We start from the raw sequence: 19,943 nt of genomic DNA, 5'->3' as shown, positions 1-19,943 counted from the left end.
CAGAACTCAAACCCTGCAAGCACAGCCAGGAGCATTACCAGGTGAGTACAGAACCAACACCACAACCCCCACACCTCATAACACTAAAAAAGGTGGGTCCCCTGAATGACTCTAGCATGGGTTGGACATGCACTTGAGTGGAATTGAAATTGAAAAATTGAGTGAAAAAATTGCGGAATTTAGAGATAACACCATCAATAGTGTCCAAGAAATGTGTAAGTACTTCATTCATAATGATGTGCTGCCCGAAAACTTAGCGAAGTAAATCTTAGCGAATTTGCTTACTGTAGGTAATGCATGCACATGACTGTAAAGCTGCCGCCCAGTTGGGTGGATGTGCAGCAAGACTAGTAACAGTGTGACTTACTATAGATGTAAAGTGCCTTGTATAGTGACTGTTGTGAGCCTCTTGTAATGACACTTGTGACACCTCTTTGTGTCACTTGTGACACAAAGATTATTGATGTGTGTAATTGTGTGGGTGATTAGATATGTATGTGTATGTATATATGTATACATATATATATATATATATATATATATATATATATATATATATATATATATATATATATATATATATATATATATATATATATGCGAACAAGCCTGAATGGTCCCCAGGACAATATGCAACTGAAAACTCACACCCCAGAAGTGACTCGAACCCATACTCCCAGGAGCAACGCAACTGGTATGTACAAGACGCCTTAATCCACTTGACCATCACGACCGGACATAATGAGGTGATAGCCGAAGCTATTTGAACCACCCCACCGCCGGCACTCAGATGGTAATCTTGGGCATAGCATTTTACCAAATCACCTCATTCTTTGGGGCACACGTGAGGAACACAAATGCGAACAAGCCTGAATGGTCCCCAGGACAATATGCAACTGAAAACTCAGTTGCATATTGCACCTCAGAATGAGGTGATTTGGTAAAATGCTATGCCCAAGATTACCATCCGAGTGCCGGCGGTGGGGTGGTTCAAATAGCTTCGGCTATCACCTCATTATGTCCGGTCGTGATGGTCAAGTGGATTAAGGCGTCTTGTACATACCAGTTGCGTTGCTCCTGGGAGTATGGGTTCGAGTCACTTCTGGGGTGTGAGTTTTCAGTTGCATATTGTCCTGGGGACCATTCAGGCTTGTTCGCATTTGTGTTCCTCACGTGTGCCCCAAAGAATGAGGTGATTTGGTAAAATGCTATGCCCAAGATTACCATCCGAGTGCCGGCGGTGGGGTGGTTCAAATAGCTTCAGCTATCACCTCATTATGTCCGGTCGTGATGGTCAAGTGGATTAAGGCGTCTTGTACATACCAGTTGCGTTGCTCCTGGGAGTATGGGTTCGAGTCACTTCTGGGGTGTGAGTTTTCAGTTGCATATTGTCCTGGGGACCATTCAGGCTTGTTCGCATTTGTGTTCCTCACGTGTGCCCCAAAGAATGAGGTGATTTGGTAAAATGCTATGCCCAAGATTACCATCCGAGTGCCGGCGGTGGGGTGGTTCAAATAGCTTCGGCTATCACCTCATTATGTCCGGTCGTGATGGTCAAGTGGATTAAGGCGTCTTGTACATACCAGTTGCGTTGCTCCTGGGAGTATGGGTTCGAGTCACTTCTGGGGTGTGAGTTTTCAGTTGCATATTGTCCTGGGGACCATTCAGGCTTGTTCACATTTGTGTTCCTCACGTGTGCCCCAAAGAATGAGGTGATTTGGTAAAATGCTATGCCCAAGATTACCATCCGAGTGCCGGCGGTGGGGTGGTTCAAATAGCTTCGGCTATCACCTCATTATGTCCGGTCGTGATGGTCAAGTGGATTAAGGCGTCTTGTACATACCAGTTGCGTTGCTCCTGGGAGTATGGGTTCGAGTCACTTCTGGGGTGTGAGTTTTCAGTTGCATATTGTCCTGGGGACCATTCAGGCTTGTTCGCATTTGTGTTCCTCACGTGTGCCCCAAAGAATGAGGTGATTTGGTAAAATGCTATGCCCAAGATTACCATCCGAGTGCCGGCGGTGGGGTGGTTCAAATAGCTTCGGCTATCACCTCATTATGTCCGGTCGTGATGGTCAAGTGGATTAAGGCGTCTTGTACATACCAGTTGCGTTGCTCCTGGGAGTATGGGTTCGAGTCACTTCTGGGGTGTGAGTTTTCAGTTATATATATATATATATATATATATATATATATATATATATATATATATATATATATATATATATATATATATATATATACATATATATATATATATATATATATATATATATATATATATATATATATGTATATATATATATATATACATATATATATATATATATATATATATATATATATATATATATATATATATATATATATATATATATATATATATATATATATATATATATATATATATATATATATATATGTACATGTATGTATGAGAGTGTGTACATGTGTATACAACATTAATAATTTTGTAACTAGCGTCAAACATTGTTATTTGCTTAGCTAAACGAACTAGAGGGTTCAGTTCATGAAACGATTATGTGCCTCTGTAATCCTTTACACCACCGCCCACGGGATGGGTATGAGGTCCATAATAATAATGAAAGAAATTGCTTCGGAGACAAGTACGTTATTATTTGAGTGTAAACTATTTAATGCCAGTAGTGAAGAAATGGAGTCTGAAAAAATATAGCTGTCTACTATAGTGTTTTCAATCATTTTAAGGGCCACCAACATTGCTATCAGTTCAACTTGCAAGGTGGTTATCTTGAGGTTATCTTGAGATGATTTCGGGGCTTTTTAGTGTCCCCGCGGCCCGGTCCTCGACCAGGCCTCCACCCCCAGGAAGCAGTCCATGACAGCTGACTAACACCCAGGTACCTATTTTACTGCTAGGTAACAGGGGCATAGGGTGAAAGAAACTCTGCCCATTGTTTCTCGCCGGCACCTGGGATCAAACCCAGGACCACAGGATCACAAGTCCAGTGTGCTGTCCACTCGGCCGACCAGCTCCAGATACTTTTCAAATGCAGTACATATTTTCTCTTTACTTATCTACTAGTATAAAAACAATCTTTCATAATAAAATACAAACAAAATTTTAAGTTCCATTATTTATCGGAATACCTACTGGCCACAATTCATTGACAAATTTTTACATTGCAACTGTCGATATTTTGGCAGAAATATTAAAAAAAAAAAATACCGTTTGATTGTCCCTTGTGCTTTTCTGCAAATTATTCTACTCTACCTCTAAATATGATTAAAAGATGATTAAAAAAGTTACCCCTTTGTAGGCTGCATGTGTTTTCTGTGACTGAATTGGATAAAATATAGCTACAAAATAATATTGTGGCTACCAAATGAATAAGAGTAGCAAGTAATTAGCAGATGGAAAGCCATTCAAAGACTAATGGCAATGAAGTCGACTACCTTCAGTGGTAACAATTGTTTAATCACTGTATAATACATAAGGTACAAGAAACAACGTGCATTATACAGCAGTTCGTGAAGATGGAATGCTAGATATATCTAATGAGAAGGTGCATACATATGTAATGCTTAAAACTTATCGTTTCTAAAGTTTTGAGTTCTAAGACCTGAAAATAATATGATAGCTTGCAAAATGTCCAAAAAGTATACCTAACTAGTAAAACTGGATTAGCAGTACTTAAATCTTGTTTTATACAAAGTTTTTATATACAAATGGATGCAACAATTACACTACATCCCTTGACCAGTGTAGTGTAATCCACACTACACTTACATATATACAACCCATCCCAGGAAATCCTCATTTGCAAGGTCACAGCTTGCATACAAACAGCAGCACGATATGCAGACTAAAATAAATAAAAAATCCATATTGTACATATGAAAGAATATATTGGTACTTTCCACCAAATAGTAAGTACCATCATAAATCATGAGAGGCAGTATGCCAGTGTCGTAGAAGGTTGCTAGTATTATTCCAATTTTCAAGAAAGGAGATAAATCACTTGCGTCAAACTATCAGCCAATTAGCTTAACGTAAAATGCGTGAAAGTTGGTTGAATCGATAATTGCAAATACTGCATCCTGGGTGGGGTCAGTAATTCCTCCCTGGGGACGTGGGGGTGGCTTTGATAAAAGCTCAACGTGTACTCACCTACTTGTGCTTGCGGGGGTTGAGCTCTGGCTCCTTTGTCCCGCCTCTAAACTGTCAATCGACTGGTGTACAGATTTCTGAGCCTACTGGGCTCTGTCATATCTGCATTTGAAACTGTGTATGGAGTCAGCCTCCACTACATCACTGCCTAATGCATTCCTTCTGTTAACTGGTCTGACACTGAAAAAGTTCTTTTTAACGTCCCTGTGGCTCATCTGGGTACTCAGTTTCCACCTGTGTCCCCTTGTTCGCGTACCACCCATGTTAAACAGTTTATCTTTATCTACCCTGTCAATTCCTCAGTGAATTTTGTAGGTAGTAATAATGTCTCCCCTAACTCTTCTGTCTTCTAGTGTCGTGAGATGCATTTCCCGAAGTCTTTCCTTGTAACTCATGCCTCTTAGTTCTGAGACTAGCTTAGTGGCATCTCTGAACTTTTTCAAGCTTCGCCTTGTGCTTGACAAGGTACGGGCTCCATGATGGGGCCGCATACTCCAGGATTGGTCTTACATATGTGTTATACAAAGTTCTGAATGATTCTTTACACAGGTTCCTGAAGGCAGTTCTGATGTTAGCAAGCCTCGCATACGCTGCAGATGTTATTCTTTTGATGTGGGCTTCAGGAGACAGGTTTGGTTTTAGCTCTATCTGATCAACTCTGATTACCTTTATCTCTATTACCCTTAGCTCTGATTCCCATGTTTCATCCGTAAGGAATTTCCTTATCTCCTCGTAATTTCCCTTACGGAATGCTAGCCTTTTGCTTTCAGTTCCCTTTCTCGAGTACTTTAACCCTTCTTCGACCAGATACTCAAACGTCAGTATACTGTGATAGCTCATTCCTACTGGGGCCTCGAAGTCAATTTTCCTTATGTCGGAGTCATTCAGAGTGAAGACTAGGGTCGAGTCTCGCTGGTTCATCGTCTCCCTCATCCTAGTGGGTTCCCTGACATGATGGCTTAAAAAGTTTCTTGTCGCCACCTCCACTAGTTTGGCTCTCCATGTATCCTCTATATGTATGTATAACTACACTCCGACTTCCTGTCCCCCCGATACAATGAATTTAAAACCAAATTGAATTTCAGGAGAATGGGTTCCTTGCAAAGACATTACCCGGGATGAAGTCATTGAATGAATGACATAAAAACATAAGAATATTATGGACATAAGAATGCAAGTAACAGAAGAAGGCCTATTGGCCCTTACGAGGCAGCTCCAATTTATATCCACCCAATCTCATTCATATATATGTCTATTCTATGCTTGAAACTATAAAGAGATCCCACTTCTATTGTGTTACACGGTAATTGGTTCCACAAATCAACAACCCTGTTACTGAACCAATATTCGCCCAGGCCTTTCCTAATTCTAAACTTATACAATATACACTTATTAAAAATTTGACAAAGATAAGTAGGTACATTAAAGCATATTCCTAATTCTAAACTTATACAATTTACACTTATTGAAAATTTGACAAAGATAAGTAGGTACATTAAAGCACATTGAAAGCTTTGATTAATAGCATTGCTAGCTTGATTGATAATATGACAAAGATTATTAGGCATATTAAGTTAGAGAAATTTAGTTAGTTTAGTTTAACTTAGAGATTTAGTTAGAGAAATTGCAAAGTCGTTCCAACATGTGAATAGAGTGAATGACCAGTGATGTGGGTCAGCTGTGTGTGGAGACAAGGGAGTTGGTCAAGGGATTTACAGAGGTCATAATCCTAGAGGTATGATATAACTCCAGGCAGGCAGTTGACCGCTGACAGGTTGACCGCGCCAGGTCAAGATCTTGGTCAGGGCAAGTAGTGAGTCATGCAGTGTAAAGTATTGGAGTGTTGATGTTCGGCAGTCCTCCAATGGCAGGTGTCAATACCTTGTCACACTTACAAAAAAAAAGAGACTGCTTGCCTGTTTGTCTGTGGTAAGGTAATGGGAAGACACGCAAAACACAAAATATAAACAATGAAATTTTAATTACTTTAGAAAACAAGATATGAACAAAGACAATCCCTTGGCTTACGTAAAATTCAAAACAAGTCAACAAACAAAACAACATGAATAATTACTAGATATGAAAATTTACTCTACAATAAAATAATGTGCAAGCCAATAATAATCAGGTGCTGAGAATATTGGCTATAGCTGCCACCTCCCTTAGTATACGACAGCCAAGGCTTAGTATACCAGAGAGAGATGTCAACTTCTAAGAGCACAGGAATATTCTGAGGAGGACGGCTTGAGCTGGCCCAGACGTCGACTCAGGTAGAGGGCGTGGGTGCAGGTGCAGGTGTGCTGTCGGCGATAAACCAGCCAATCAGGAGCAGGCAGGCGGAGAATGGGTAGTTTGCTCGTTGACGATGGGCGGTGAGCCGGCGTGACGGGTGGTGCAAGGTACGCTTTGCTTCCTGGGCAAAACGTTTTGTGCTACTGGTGGACGTATCTTTAATGTAGCATCTTGTACTTGTAAAATGACGTGATTGATATAGGGAAGAACAGGCTCAATCTCTCTTGAAAGAGATTATAGTCACAATATATATGTATAAAATTACCATTACCAAGATTACCATGTGAGTGCCTGCGGGGAAGTGGTTCAAATAGCTTCAGCTATCACTTAATTTTGTCCGGTCGTGATGGTCAAGCGGATTAAGGTGTCCTGTAGTTACCAGTTGCGTTGCTCCTGGGAGTATGGGTTCGAGTAACTTCTGGGGTGTGAGTTTTCAGTCGCATATAGTACTGGGGACCATTCAGGATTATTCGCATTTGTGTTCCTCACGTGTGCCCCAAAGAATAAGGTGATTTAATAAAATGCTATGCCCAAGATTACCATTCGAGTGCCGGTGGGGAAGTGGTTCAAATAGCTTCAGCTATCACTTCCTTTTGTCCGGTCGTGATGGTCAAGTGGATTAAGGCGTCCTGTAGTTACCAGCTGCGTTGCTCCTGGGAGTATGGGTTCGAGTCTCTTCTAGGGGGGTGTGAGTTTTCAGTCGCATATAGCCCTGGGGACCATTCAGGCTTGTTTGCATCTGTTTTCCTCACATGTGCCATAAAGAATGAGCTGATTTGATAAAATGCTATGAACAAGATTACCATCCGAGTGCCGGCGGGCAAGTGGTTAAAATAGCTTCGGCTACCACTTCCTTTAGTTCGGTCATGATGGTCAAGAGGATTAAGGCGTCCTGTAGTTACCAGTTCCATTGCTCCTAAGAGTATGGGTTCGAGTCCCTTCTGGGGGCGTGAGTTTTCAGTCGCATATAGTCCTGGGGACCATTCAGGCTGGTTCGCATTTGTGTTCCTCACGTGTGCCCCAAAGAATGAGCTGATTTAATAAAATGCAATGCCCAAGATTACCATCCGAGTGCCGGCGGGGATGTGGTTCAAATAGCTTCGGCTATCACTTCCTTTTTGTCCGGTCATGATGGTCAAGCGGATTAAGGCGTCCTGTAGTTACCAGTTTCGTTGTTCCTGGGAGTATGGGTTCGAGTCACTTCTGGGGTGTGAGTTTTCAGTCGTATATAGTAGTGGGGACCATTCAGGCTTGTTCGCATTTGTGTTCCTCACGTGTGCCCCAAAGAATGAGGTGATTTGATAAAATGATGTGCCCAAGATTACCATCCGAGTGCCGGCGGGGAAGTGGTTCAAATAGCTTCGGCTATCACTTCCTTTTGTCCGGTCGTGATGGTCAAGCAGATTAAGGCGTCTTGTAGTTACCAGTTGCGTTGCTCCTGGGAGTATGGGTTCGAGTCTCTTCTGGGGGTGTGAGTTTTCAGTCGCATATAGTCCTGGGGACCATTCAGGCTTGTTTGCATTTGTGTTCCTCACATGTGCCCCAAAGAATGAGATGATTTGATAAAATGCTATGCCCAAGATTACCATCCGAGTGCCGGCGGGAAAGTGGTTCAAATAGCTTCGGCTATCACTTTCTTTTGTCCGGTCATGATGGTCAAGCGGATTAAGGCGTCCTGTAGTTACCAGTTGCGTTACTCCTTGGAGTATGGGTTCGAGTCACTGCAGGGGTGTGAGTTTTCAGTCGCATATAGTCCTGGGGACCATTCAAGCATGTGCGCATTTGTGTTCCTTACATGTACCCCTAAGAATGAGGGGATTTGATAAAATACTATGCCTAAGATTACCATCCGAGTGCAGGCAGGGAAGTGGTTCAAAGTGGTTCATAGCTTCGGCTATCACTTCCTTTTATCTGGTCATGATGGTTAAGCGGATTAAGGAGTCCTGTAGTTACCAGTTGCGTTGCTTCTGGGAGTAAGGGTTCGAGTCCCTTCTTGGCGTGTGATTTTTCAGTCGCATATAGTCCTGGGGACCATACAGGCTTGTTAGCATTTGTGTTCCTCATGTGTGCGCCAAAGAATGAGATGATTTGATAAAATGTTATGCCCAAGATTACCATCCAAGTGCCGGCGGGGAAGTGGTTCAAATAGCTTCGGCTATCACTTTCTTTTGTCCAGTCATGATGGTCAAGCAGATTAAGGCGTACTGTAGTTACCAGTTGCGTTGCTCCTAGGAGTATGGGTTCAACTCACTTCTGGGGTATGAGTTCTCAGTCGCATATAGTCCTAAGGACCAATCAGGCTTGTTCGCATTTGTGTTCCTCAAGTGTGCCCCAAAGAATGAGCTGATTTGATAAAATGCTATGCCCAAGATTACCATCCAAGTGCCGGCGGGGAAGTGGTTCAAATAGCTTCGGCTATCCCTTCCTTTTGTCTGGTCATGATGGTCAAGCGGATTAAGGCGTCCTGTAGTTACCTGTTGCGTTGCTCTTGGGAGTATGGATTTGAGTCACTTCTGGGGTGTTAGTTTTCAGTCACATATAGGTTTCTGGACCATTCAGGCTTGTCGCATTTGTGTTCCTCACGTGTGCCTCAAAGAATGAGGTGATTTGATAAAATGCTCTGCGCAAGATTACCATCCGAGTGCCGGAGGGGATGTGGTTCAAATAGCTTCGGCTATCACTTCCTTTTGTCCGGTCATGATGGTCAAGCGGATTAAGGCGTCCTGTAGTTACCAGTTTCGTTGCTCCTAGGATTATGGGTTCGAGTCACTTCTGGGGTGTGAGTTTTCAGTCTCATATAGTCCTGAGGACCATTCAGGATTGTTCGCATTTGTGTTCATCAAGTGTGAACCAAAGAATGAGGAGATTTGATAAAATGCTATGCCCAAGATTACCATCCGAATGCCGCCGGGGAAGTGGTTCAAATAGCTTCGGCTATCACTTCCTTTTGTCCGGTCATGATGGTCAAGCGGATTAAGGCGTCCTGTAGTTACCAGTTGCGTTGCTTCTGGGAATAATTGTTCGAGTCCCTTCAGGGGGTGTGAGTTTTCAGTCGCATATAGTCCTGCGGACCATTCCGGCTTGTTTGCATTTGTGTTCCTCATGTGTGCCCCAAAGAATGAGATGATTTGATAAAATGCTATGCCCAAGATTACCAGCCGAGTGACGGCAGGGAAGTGGTTCAAATAGCTTCGGCTATCACTTCCTTTTGTATGGTCATGATGTTCAAGCAGATTAAAGCGTCCTGTAGTTACCAGTTGCGTTGCTCCTTGGATTATGTGTTCGAATCACTTCTGGGGTGTGAGTTTTCATTCGCATATACTCCTGGGGACCATTCAGGCTTGTTCACATTTGTGTTCCTCGCGTGTGCCCCAAAGAATGAGGTGATTTGATAAAATGCTATGCCCAAGATTACCATCCGAGTGCCGGTGGGGAAGTGGTTCAAATAGCTTTGGCTATCACTTCCTTTTGTCCGGTCGTGATGGTCAAGCAGATTAAGGCGTCTTGTAGTTACCATTTTCGTTGCCCCTGGGAGTTTTGGTTGGAGTCACTTCTGGGGTGTGAGTTTTCAGTCGCATATAGTCCTGTGGACCATTCAGGCTTATTTGCATTTGTGTTCCTCACGTGTGCCCCAAAGAATGAGGTGATTTAATAAAATGCAATGCCCAAGATTACCATCCGAGTGCCGGTGGGGAAGTGGTTCAAATAGCTTCGGCTATCACTTCCTTTTCTCCGGTCGTGATGGTCAAGCGGATTAAGGCGTCCTGTAGTTACCAGTGGCGTTGCTCCTGGGAGTATGGGTTCGAGTCTCTTCTGGGGGTGTGAGTTTTCAGTCGCATATAGTCCTTTGGACCATTCAGGCTTGTTCGCATTTGTGTTCCTCACGTGGGCCATAAAGAATGAGCTGATTTGATAAAATGCAATGCCCAAGATTACCCTCCGAGTGCCGGCGGTTAAGTGGTTCAAATAGCTACGGCTACCACTTCCTTTAGTTCGGTCATGATGGTCAAGCGGATTAAGGCGTCCTGTAGTTACCAGTTCCGTTGCTCCTGGGAGTATGGGTTCGAGTCCCTTCTGGGCATGTGAGTTTTCAGTCGCATATAGTCCTGGGGACCATTCAGGCTGGTTCGCATTTGTGTTCCTCACGTGTGCCCCAAAGAATGAGCTGATTTAATAAAATGGTATGCCCAAGATTACCATCCGAGTGCCGGCGGGGAAGTGGTTCAAATAGCTTCGGCTATCACTTCCTTTTTGTCCAGTCATGATGGTCTAGCGGATTAAGGCGTCCTGTAGGTACCAGTTGCGTTGGTCCTGGGAGTATGGGTTCTAGTCACTTCTGGGGTGTGAGTTGTCAGTCGCATATAGTCCTGGGGACCATTCAGGCTTGTTCGCAATTGTGTTCCTCACATGTGCCCCAAAGAATGAGGAGATTTGATAAAATGCTATGCCCAAGATTACCATCCGAGTGCCGGCGGGGAAGTGGTTCAAATAGCTTTGGCTATCACTTCCTTTTGTCCGGTCATGATGGTCATGCGGATTAAGGTGTCCTGTAGTTATGAGTTGCGTTGCACCTGGGAGTATGGATTCGAGTCACTTCTGGGGTGTGAGTTTTCAGTCACATATAGTCCTGCGGACCATTCAGGCTTGTTCGCATTTGTGTTCCTCACGTGTGCCCCAAAGAATGAGCTGATTTGATAAAATGCTATGCCCAAGATTACCATCCAAGTGCCGCCGTGGAAGTGGTTCAAATAGCTTAGGCTATCACTTCCTTTTGACCGTTCATGATGGTCAAGTGGATTAAGGCGTCCTGTAGTTAACAGTTGCGTTGCTGCTGGGAGTATGGGTTCGAGTCTCTTCTGGGGGTGTAAGTTTTCAGTCGCATATAGTCCTGGGGACCATTCAGGCTTGTTTGCATTTGTGTTCCTCGCGTGTGCCCCAAAGAATGAGGTGATTTGATAAAATACTATGCCTAAGATTACCATCCGAGTGCAGGCAGGGAAGTGGTTCAAAGTGGTTCATAGCTTCGGCTATCACTTCCTTTTGTCTGGTCATGATGGTTAAGCGGATTAAGGCGTCCTGTAGTTACCAGTTGCGTTGCTTCTGAGAATAAGGGTTCGAGTCCCTTCTTGGAGTGTGATTTTTCAGTCGCATATAGTCCTGGGGACCATTCAGGCTTGTTCGCATTTGTGTTCCTCATGTGTGCGCCAAAGAATGAGATGATTAGATAAAATGTTATGCCCAAGATTACCATCCAAGTGCTGGGGAAGAAGTGGTTCAAATAGCTTCGGCTATCACTTTCTTTTGTCCGGTCATCATAATCAAGCAGATTAAGGCGTCCTGTAGTTACCAGTTGCGTTGCTCCTAGGAGTATGGGTTCGACTCACTTCTGGGGTATGAGTTCTCAGTCACATATAGTCCTAAGGACCAATCAGGCTTGTTCGCATTTGTGTTCCTCAAGTGTGCCCCAAAGAATGAGCTGATTTGATAAAATGCTATGCCCAAGATTACCATCCAAGTGCCGGAGGGGATGTGGTTCAAATAGCTTCGGCTATCACTTCCTTTTGTCGGGTCATGATGGTCAAGCGGATTAAGGCGTCCTGTAGTTACCAGTTCCGTTGCTCCTAGGATTATGGGTTCGAATCACTTCTGGGGTGTGAGTTTTCAGTCGCATATAGTCCTGAGGACCATTCAGGCTTGTTCACATTTGTGTTCCTCAAGTGTGCCCCAAAGAATGAGGTGATTTGATAAAATGCTATGCCCAAGATTACCATCCTAGTGCCGGCGGGGAAGTGCTTCAAATAGCTTCAGCTATCACTTCCTTTTGTCCGGTCATGATGGTCAATCGGATTAAGGCGTCCTGTAGTTACCAGTTGCATTGCTTCTGGGAGTAAGGGTTCGAGTCCCTTCTGGGGGTGGGAGTTTTCAGTCGCATATAGTCCTGGAGACCATTCAGGCTTGTTTGCATTTGTGTTCCTCATGTGTGCCCCAAAGAATGAGATGATTTGATAAAATGTCATGCCCAAGATTACCATACGAGTTCCAGCGGGGAAGTGGTTCAAATAGCTTCGGCTATCACTTCCTTTTGTCCGGTCGTGATGTTCAATCGGATTAAGGCGTCTTGTAGTTACCAGTTGCATTGCTCCTGGGAGTATGGGTTCTAGTCTCGTCTCAGGTGTGAGTTTTGAGTCGCTTATAGTCCTGTGGACCATTCAGGCTTATTCGCATTTGTGTTCCTCATGTGAGCCCCAAAGAATGAGGTGATTTAAGAAAATGCTATGCATAAGATTACCATCCGAGTGCCGGTGGGGAAGTGGTTCAAATAGCTTCGGCTATCACTTCCTTTTGTCCGGTCATGATGGACAAGAGGATTAAGGCGTCTTGTAGTTACCAGTTGCGTTGCTCATTGGAGTATGGGTTCGAGTCTCTTCTGGGGGTGTTAGTTTTCAGTCGCATAAAGTCCTGGTGACCATTCAGGCTTGTTCGCATTTGTGTTCCTCACGTACATTCAGGCTTGTTCACATTTGTGTTCCTCGCGTGTGCCCCAAAGAGTGAGGTGATTTGATAAAATGCTATGCACAAGATTACCATCTGAGTGCCGGCGGGGAAGTGTTTCAAATAGCTTCGGCTATCACTTCCTTTTGTCGGGTCGTGATGGTAAAGCATATTAAGGTGTCCTGTGGTTACCATTTGCGTTGCACCTGGGAGTATGGGTTCGAGTCACTTTTCGGGAGTGAGTTTTCAGTTGCATATAGTCCTGAGGACCATTCAGGCTTGTTCGCATTTGTGTTCCTCAAGTGTGCCCCAAAGAATGAGGTGATTTGATAAAATGCTATGCCCAAGATTACCATCCAAGTGCCGGCGGGGAAGTGCTTCAAATAGCTTCAGCTATCACTTCCTTTTGTCCGGTCGTGATGGTCAAGCGGATTAAGGTGTCCTGTAGTTACCAGTTGCGTTGCTCCTGGGAGTATGGGTTCGAGCCCAATCTGGGGGTTGTGAGTTTTCAGTCGCATATAGTCCTGGGGACCATTCAGGCTTGTTTGCATTTGTGTTCCTCACGTGTGCCCCAAAGAATGAGATGGTTGGATAAAATGCTATGCACAAGATTACCATCCGAGTGCCAGCTGGGAAGTGGTTCAAATAGCTTTGGCTATCACTTCCTTTTGTCGGGTCGTGATGGTCAAGAGGATTAAGGCGTCCTGTAGTTACCATTTGTGTTGCTCCTGGAAGTATGGGTTCGAGACACTGCAGGGTTGTGAGTTTTCAGTCGCATATAGTCCTGGGTACCATTCAGGCATGTGCGCATTTGTGTTCTTACATGTGCCCCTAAGAATGAGGTGATTTGATAAAATGCTATACCCAAGATTACCATCCGAGTGCCGGCTGGGAAGTGGTTCAAATAGCTTCAGCTATCACTTTCTTTTGTCTATTCGTGATGGTCAAGCGGATTAAGGTGTCCTGTAGTTATCAGTTGCGTTGCACCTGGGAGTATGGGTTCGAGTAACTTCTGGGGTGTGAGTTTTCAGTCGCATATAGTCCTGGGGACCATTCAGGCTTGTTCACATTTGTGTTCCTCACGTGTGCCCCAAAGTATCAGCTGATTTGATGAAATGCTACGCCCAAGATTACCATCCGAGTGCCGGCGGGGAAGTGGTTCAAATAGCTTCGGCTACCACTTCCTTTAGTCCGGTCATGATGGTCAAGCGGATTAAAGCGTCCTGTAGTTACCAGTTCCGTTGCTCCTGGGAGTATGGGTTCGAGTCCCTTCTGGGGGTGTGAGTTTTCAGTCGCTTAAAGTCCTGGGGACCATTCAAGCTTGTTCTCATTTGTGTTCGTCACGTGTGCCCCAAAGAATGAGCTGATTTGTTAAAATGCTATGCCCAAGATTACCATCCGAGTGCAGGCGTGGAAGTGGTTTAAATAGCTTCAGTATCACTTCCTTTTGTTCGGTCATGATGGTCAAGCGGATTAAGGCATCCTGTAGTTATCAGTTGCGTTGCACCTTGGAGTATGGGTTCGAGTTACTTTTGGGGTGTGAGTTTTCAATCACATATAGTCCTGGGGACCATTCAGGCATGTACGCATTTGTGATCCTTACATATGCCCCAAAGAATGAGGGGATTTTATAAAATGCTATGCCCAAGATTACCATCTGAGTGCCGGCGGAGAAGTGGTTCAAATAGCTTCGGCTATCACTTCCTTTTGTCTGGTCGTGATAGTCAAGCGGATTAAGGCGTCCTGTTGTTACCAGTTGCGTTGCTCCTGGGAGTATGGGTTCGAGTCTCTTCTGGGGTGTGAGTTTTCAGTCACGTATAGTCTTGGGGACCATTCAGGCTTGTTTGCATTTGTGTTCCTCACGTGTGCCCAAAAGAATAAGGTGATTTGATAAAATGCTATGCCCACGATTACTATCCGAGTGCTGGCGGGGAAGTGGTTCAAATAGCTTCGGCTACCACTTCGTTTAGTCCGGTCATGACAGTCAAGTGGATTAAGGCGTCCTGTAGTTACCAGTTCCGTTGCTCCTGGGAGTATGGGTTCGAGTCCCTTCTGGGGGTGTGAGTTTTAGGTCGCATATAGTCCTGGGCACCATTCAGGCTTGTTCGCATTTGTGTTCCTCACGTGTGCCCCAAAGAATGAGGTGATTTGATAAAATGCTATGCGCAAGATTACCATCCGAGTGCAGGCGAGGAAGTGGTTCAAATAGCTTCGGCTATCACTTCCCTTTGTCCGGTCGTGATGGTCAAGCGGATTAAGGCGTCCTGTAGTTACCAGTTACGTTGCTCCTGGGAGTATGGGTTCGAGACACTTCTGGGATGTGAGTTTTCAGTCGCATATAGTCCTGAGAACCATTCAGGCTTGTTCGCATTTGTGTTCCTCAAGTGTGCCCCAAAGAATGAGGTGATTTGATAAAATGCTATGCCCATGATTACCATCCGAATGCCGGTGGGGAAGTGGTTCAAATAGCTTCAGCTATCACTTCCTTTTGTCGGGTCGTGATGGTAAAGTGTATTAAGGCGTCCTGTGGTTACCATTTGCGTTGCACCTGGGATTATGGGTTCGAGTCCCTTCTGGGGGTTGTGAGTTTTCAGTCGCATATAGTCCTGGGGACCATTCAGGCTTGTTAACATTTGTGTTCCTCACGTGTGCCCCGAAGAATGAGATGATTTGATAAAATGCTATGCCCAAGAATACTATCCGAGTGCCAGCTGGGAAGTGGTTCAAATAGCTTCAGCTATCACTTCCTTTTGTCCGGTCATGATAGTCAAGCGGATTAAGGCGTCCTGTAGTTACCAGTTGCGTTGCTCCTTGGAGTATGGGTTCGAGTCACTTCTGGGGTGTGAGTTTTCAGTCGCATATAGTCTTGGGGACCATTCAGGCTTGTTCACATTTGTGTTTCTCACGTGTGCCCCAAAGAATGAGGTGATTTGATAAAATGCTATGCCAAAGATTACCATCTGAGTGCCGGCGGGGAAGTGGTTAAAATAGCTTCTGCTATCACTTCCTTTTGTCCGGACATGATGGTCAATCGGATTAAGGCATCCTGTAGTTATCAGTTGCGTTGCACCTGGGAGTATTGGTTCGAGTAACTTCTGGGGTGTGAGTTTTCAGTCGCATATAGTCCTGGGGACCATTCAGGCTTGTTCACATTTGTGTTCCTCACGTGTGCCCCAAAGTATCAGCTGATTTGATGAAATGCTACGCCCAAGATTACCATCCGAGTGCCGGCGGGGAAGTGGTTCAAATAGCTTCGGCTACCACTTCCTTTAGTCCGGTCATGATGGTCAAGCGGATTAAAGCGTCCTGTAGTTACCAGTTCCGTTGCTCCTGGGAGAATGGGTTCGAGTCCCTTCTGGGGGTGTGAGTTTTCAGTCGCTTAAAGTCCTGGGGACCATTCAAGCTTGTTCTCATTTGTGTTCGTCACGTGTGCCCCAAAGAATGAGCTGATTTGTTAAAATGCTATGCCCAAGATTACCATCCGAGTGCAGGCGTGGAAGTGGTTAAAATAGCTTCTGCTATCACTTCCTTTTGTCCGGACATGATGGTCAATCGGATTAAGGCATCCTGTAGTTACCAGTTGCGTTGCTCCTGGGAGTATGGGTTCGAACCCCTTCTGGGGGTTGTGAGTTTTCAGTCGCATATAGTCCTGGGGACCATTCAGGCTTGTTTGCATTTGTGTTCCTCACGTGTGCCCCAAAGAATGAGATGATTTGATAAAATGCTATGCACAAGATTACCATCCGAGTGCCAGCTGGGAAGTGGTTCAAATAGCTTCGGCTATCACTTCCTTTTGTCCGGTCATGATAGTCAAGCAGATTAAGGCGTCCTGTAGTTACCAGTTGCGTTGCTCCTTGGAGTATGGGTTCGAATCACTTCTGGGGTGTGAGTTTTCAGTCGCATATAGTCCTGGGGACCATTCAGGCTTGTTCACATTTGTGTTCCTCGCGTGTTCCCCAAAGAATGAGGTGATTTGATAATATGCTATGCCCAAGATTACCATCTGAGTTCAGGCAGGGAAGTGGTTAAAATAGCTTCAGCTATCACTTCCTTTTGTCGGGTCGTGATGGTCAAGCGGATTAAGGCGTCCTTTAGTTACCAGTTGCGTTGCTCCTGGGAGTATGGGTTCGAGTCATTTCTGGGGTGTGAGTTTTCAGTCGCATATAGTCCTGAGGACCATTCAGGCTTGTTCACATTTGTGTTCCTCACGTGTGCCCCAAAGAATGAGGAGATTTGATAAAATGCTATGCCCAAGACTACCATCCGAGTGCCGGCAGGGAAGTGATTCAAATAGCTTCAGCAATCACTTCATTTTGTCCGGACATGATGGTCAAGCAGATTAAGGTGTCCTGTAGTTATCAGTTGCATTGCACCTGGGAGTATGGGTTCGAGTCTCTTCTAGGGAGTGAGTTTTCAGTCGCATATAGTCCTGGGGACCATTCAGGCTTGTTCACATGTGTGTTCCTCACATGTGCCCCAAAAAATGAGGTGATTTGATAAAATGCTATGCCCATGATTACCATCCGAATGCCGGTGGGGAAGTGGTTCAAATAGCTTCAGCTATCACTTCCTTTTGTCGGGTCGTGATGGTAAAGTGTATTAAGGCGTCCTGTGGTTACCATTTGCGTTGCACCTGGGATTATGGGTTCGAGTCCCTTCTGGGGGTTGTGAGTTTTCAGTCGCATATAGTCCTGGGGACCATTCAGGCTTGTTAACATTTGTGTTCCTCACGTGTGCCCCGAAGAATGAGATGAGTTGATAAAATGCTATGCCCAAGAATACTATCCGAGTGCCAGCTGGGAAGTGGTTCAAATAGCTTCAGCTATCACTTCCTTTTGTCCGGTCATGATAGTCAAGCGGATTAAGGCGTCCTGTAGTTACCAGTTGCGTTGCTCCTTGGAGTATGGGTTCGAGTCACTTCTGGGGTGTGAGTTTTCAGTCGCATATAGTCTTGGGGACCATTCAGGCTTGTTCACATTTGTGTTTCTCACGTGTGCCCCAAAGAATGAGGTGATTTGATAAAATGCTATGCCAAAGATTACCATCTGAGTGCCGGCGGGGAAGTGGTTCAAATAGCTTCAGCAATCACTTCCTTTTGTCCGGTCATGATGGTCAAGCAGATTAAGGTGTCCTGTAGTTATCAGTTGCAGTGCACCTGGGAGTATGGGTTCGAGTCTCTTCTAGGGTGTGAGTTTTCAGTCGCATATAGTCCTCGGGACCATTCAGGCTTGTTCACATGTGTGTTCCTCACATGTGCCCCAAAAAATGAGGTGATTTGATAAAATGCTATGCGCAAGATTACCATTTGAGTGCAGGCGGAGAAGTGGTTCAAATAGCTTCGGCTATCACTTCCTTTTGTCTGGTCGTGATGGTCAAGCGGATTAAAGTGTCTTGTAGTTAATATTAGCGTTGCACCTGGGAGTATGGGTTCGAGTCATTTCTGGGGTGTGAGTTTTCAGTCGCATGTAGTCCTATGGACCATGCAGGTTTGTTCGCATTTGTGTTCCTCACGTGTGCCCAAAGAATGAGGTGATTTAATAAAATGCTATACCCAAGATTACCATCCGAGTGCCAGTTGGGAAGTGGTTCAAATAGCTTCGGCAATCACTTCCTCTTGTCCGGCCGTGATGGTCAAGCAGATGAAGGCGTCCTGTAGTTACCAGTTGCGTTGCTGCTGGGAGTATGGGTTCGAGTCCCGTCTGGGGAGTGAGTTTTCAGTCCCATATAGTCCTGGGGAACATTCAGGCTTGTTCGCATTTGTGTTCCTCACGTGTGCCCCTAAGAATGAGGTGATTTGATAAAATGCTACGCCCAAGATTACCATCCGAGTGCCGGCGGGGAAGTGGTTCAAATAGCTTCGGCTACCAGATCCTTTAGTCCAGTCATGATGGTCAAGCGGATTAAAGAATCCTGTAGTTACCAGTTCCGTTGCTCCTGGGAGTATGGGTTCGAGTTCCTTCTGGGGGTGTTAGTTTTCAGTCGCATAAAGTCCTGGGGACCACTCAAGCTTGTTCTCATTTGTGTTAGTCACGTGTGCCCCAATGAATGAGCTGATTTGATAAAATGCTATGCCCAAGATTACCATCCGAGTCCAGGCATGGAAGTGGTTCAAATAGCTTCAGCTATCACTTCCTTTTGTTCGGTCATGACGGTCAAGCGGATTAACGCCTCCTGTAGTTATCAGTTGCGTTGCACCTGGGAGTATGGGTTCGAGTCACTTTTGGGATCTGAGTTTTCAGTCACATATAGTCCTGGGGACCATTCAGGCATGTTCGCATTTGTGATCCTTACATGTGCCCCAAAGAATGAGGGGATTTGATAAAATGCTATGCCCAAGATTACCATCTGAGTGCCGGCGGAGAAGTGGTTCAAATAGCTTCGGCTATCACTTCCTTTTGTCCGGTCGTGATGGTCAAGCGGATTAAGGCGTCCTGTTGTTACCAGTTGCGTTGCTCCTGGGAGTATGGGTTCGAGACTCTTCTGGGGTGTGAGTTTTCAGTCACGTATAGTCCTGGGGACCATTCAGGCTTGTTTGCATTTGTGTTCCTCACGTTTTACCCAAAGAATGAGGTGATTTGATAAAATGCTATGCCCAAGAATACCACCCGAGTGCCAGCTATGAAGTGGTTCAAATAGCTTCGGCTATCACTTCCTTTTGTCCGGTCATGATAGTCAAGCGGATTAAGGCGTCCTGTAGTTACCAGTTGCGTTGCTCCTTGGAGTATGGGTTCGAGTCACTTCTGGGGTGTGAGTTTTCAGTCGCATATAGTCTTGGGGACCATTCAGGCATGTTCACATTTGTGTTTCTCACGTGTGCCCCAAAGAATGAGGTGATTTGATAAAATGCTATGCCAAAGATTACCATCTGAGTGCCGGCGGGGAAGTGCTTAAAATAGCTTCGGCTATCACTTCCTTTTGTCCGGACATGATGGTCAATCGGATTAAGGCATCCTGTAGTTACCAGTTGCGTTGCTCCTGGGAGTATGGGTTCGAGCCCCTTCTGGGGGTTG

This window comes from Procambarus clarkii, chromosome 62, assembly GCF_040958095.1.
Source record: "Procambarus clarkii isolate CNS0578487 chromosome 62, FALCON_Pclarkii_2.0, whole genome shotgun sequence".
Classification (NCBI taxonomy): Eukaryota; Metazoa; Arthropoda; class Malacostraca; order Decapoda; family Cambaridae; genus Procambarus; species Procambarus clarkii.
This window is presented reverse-complemented; position numbering follows the sequence as displayed.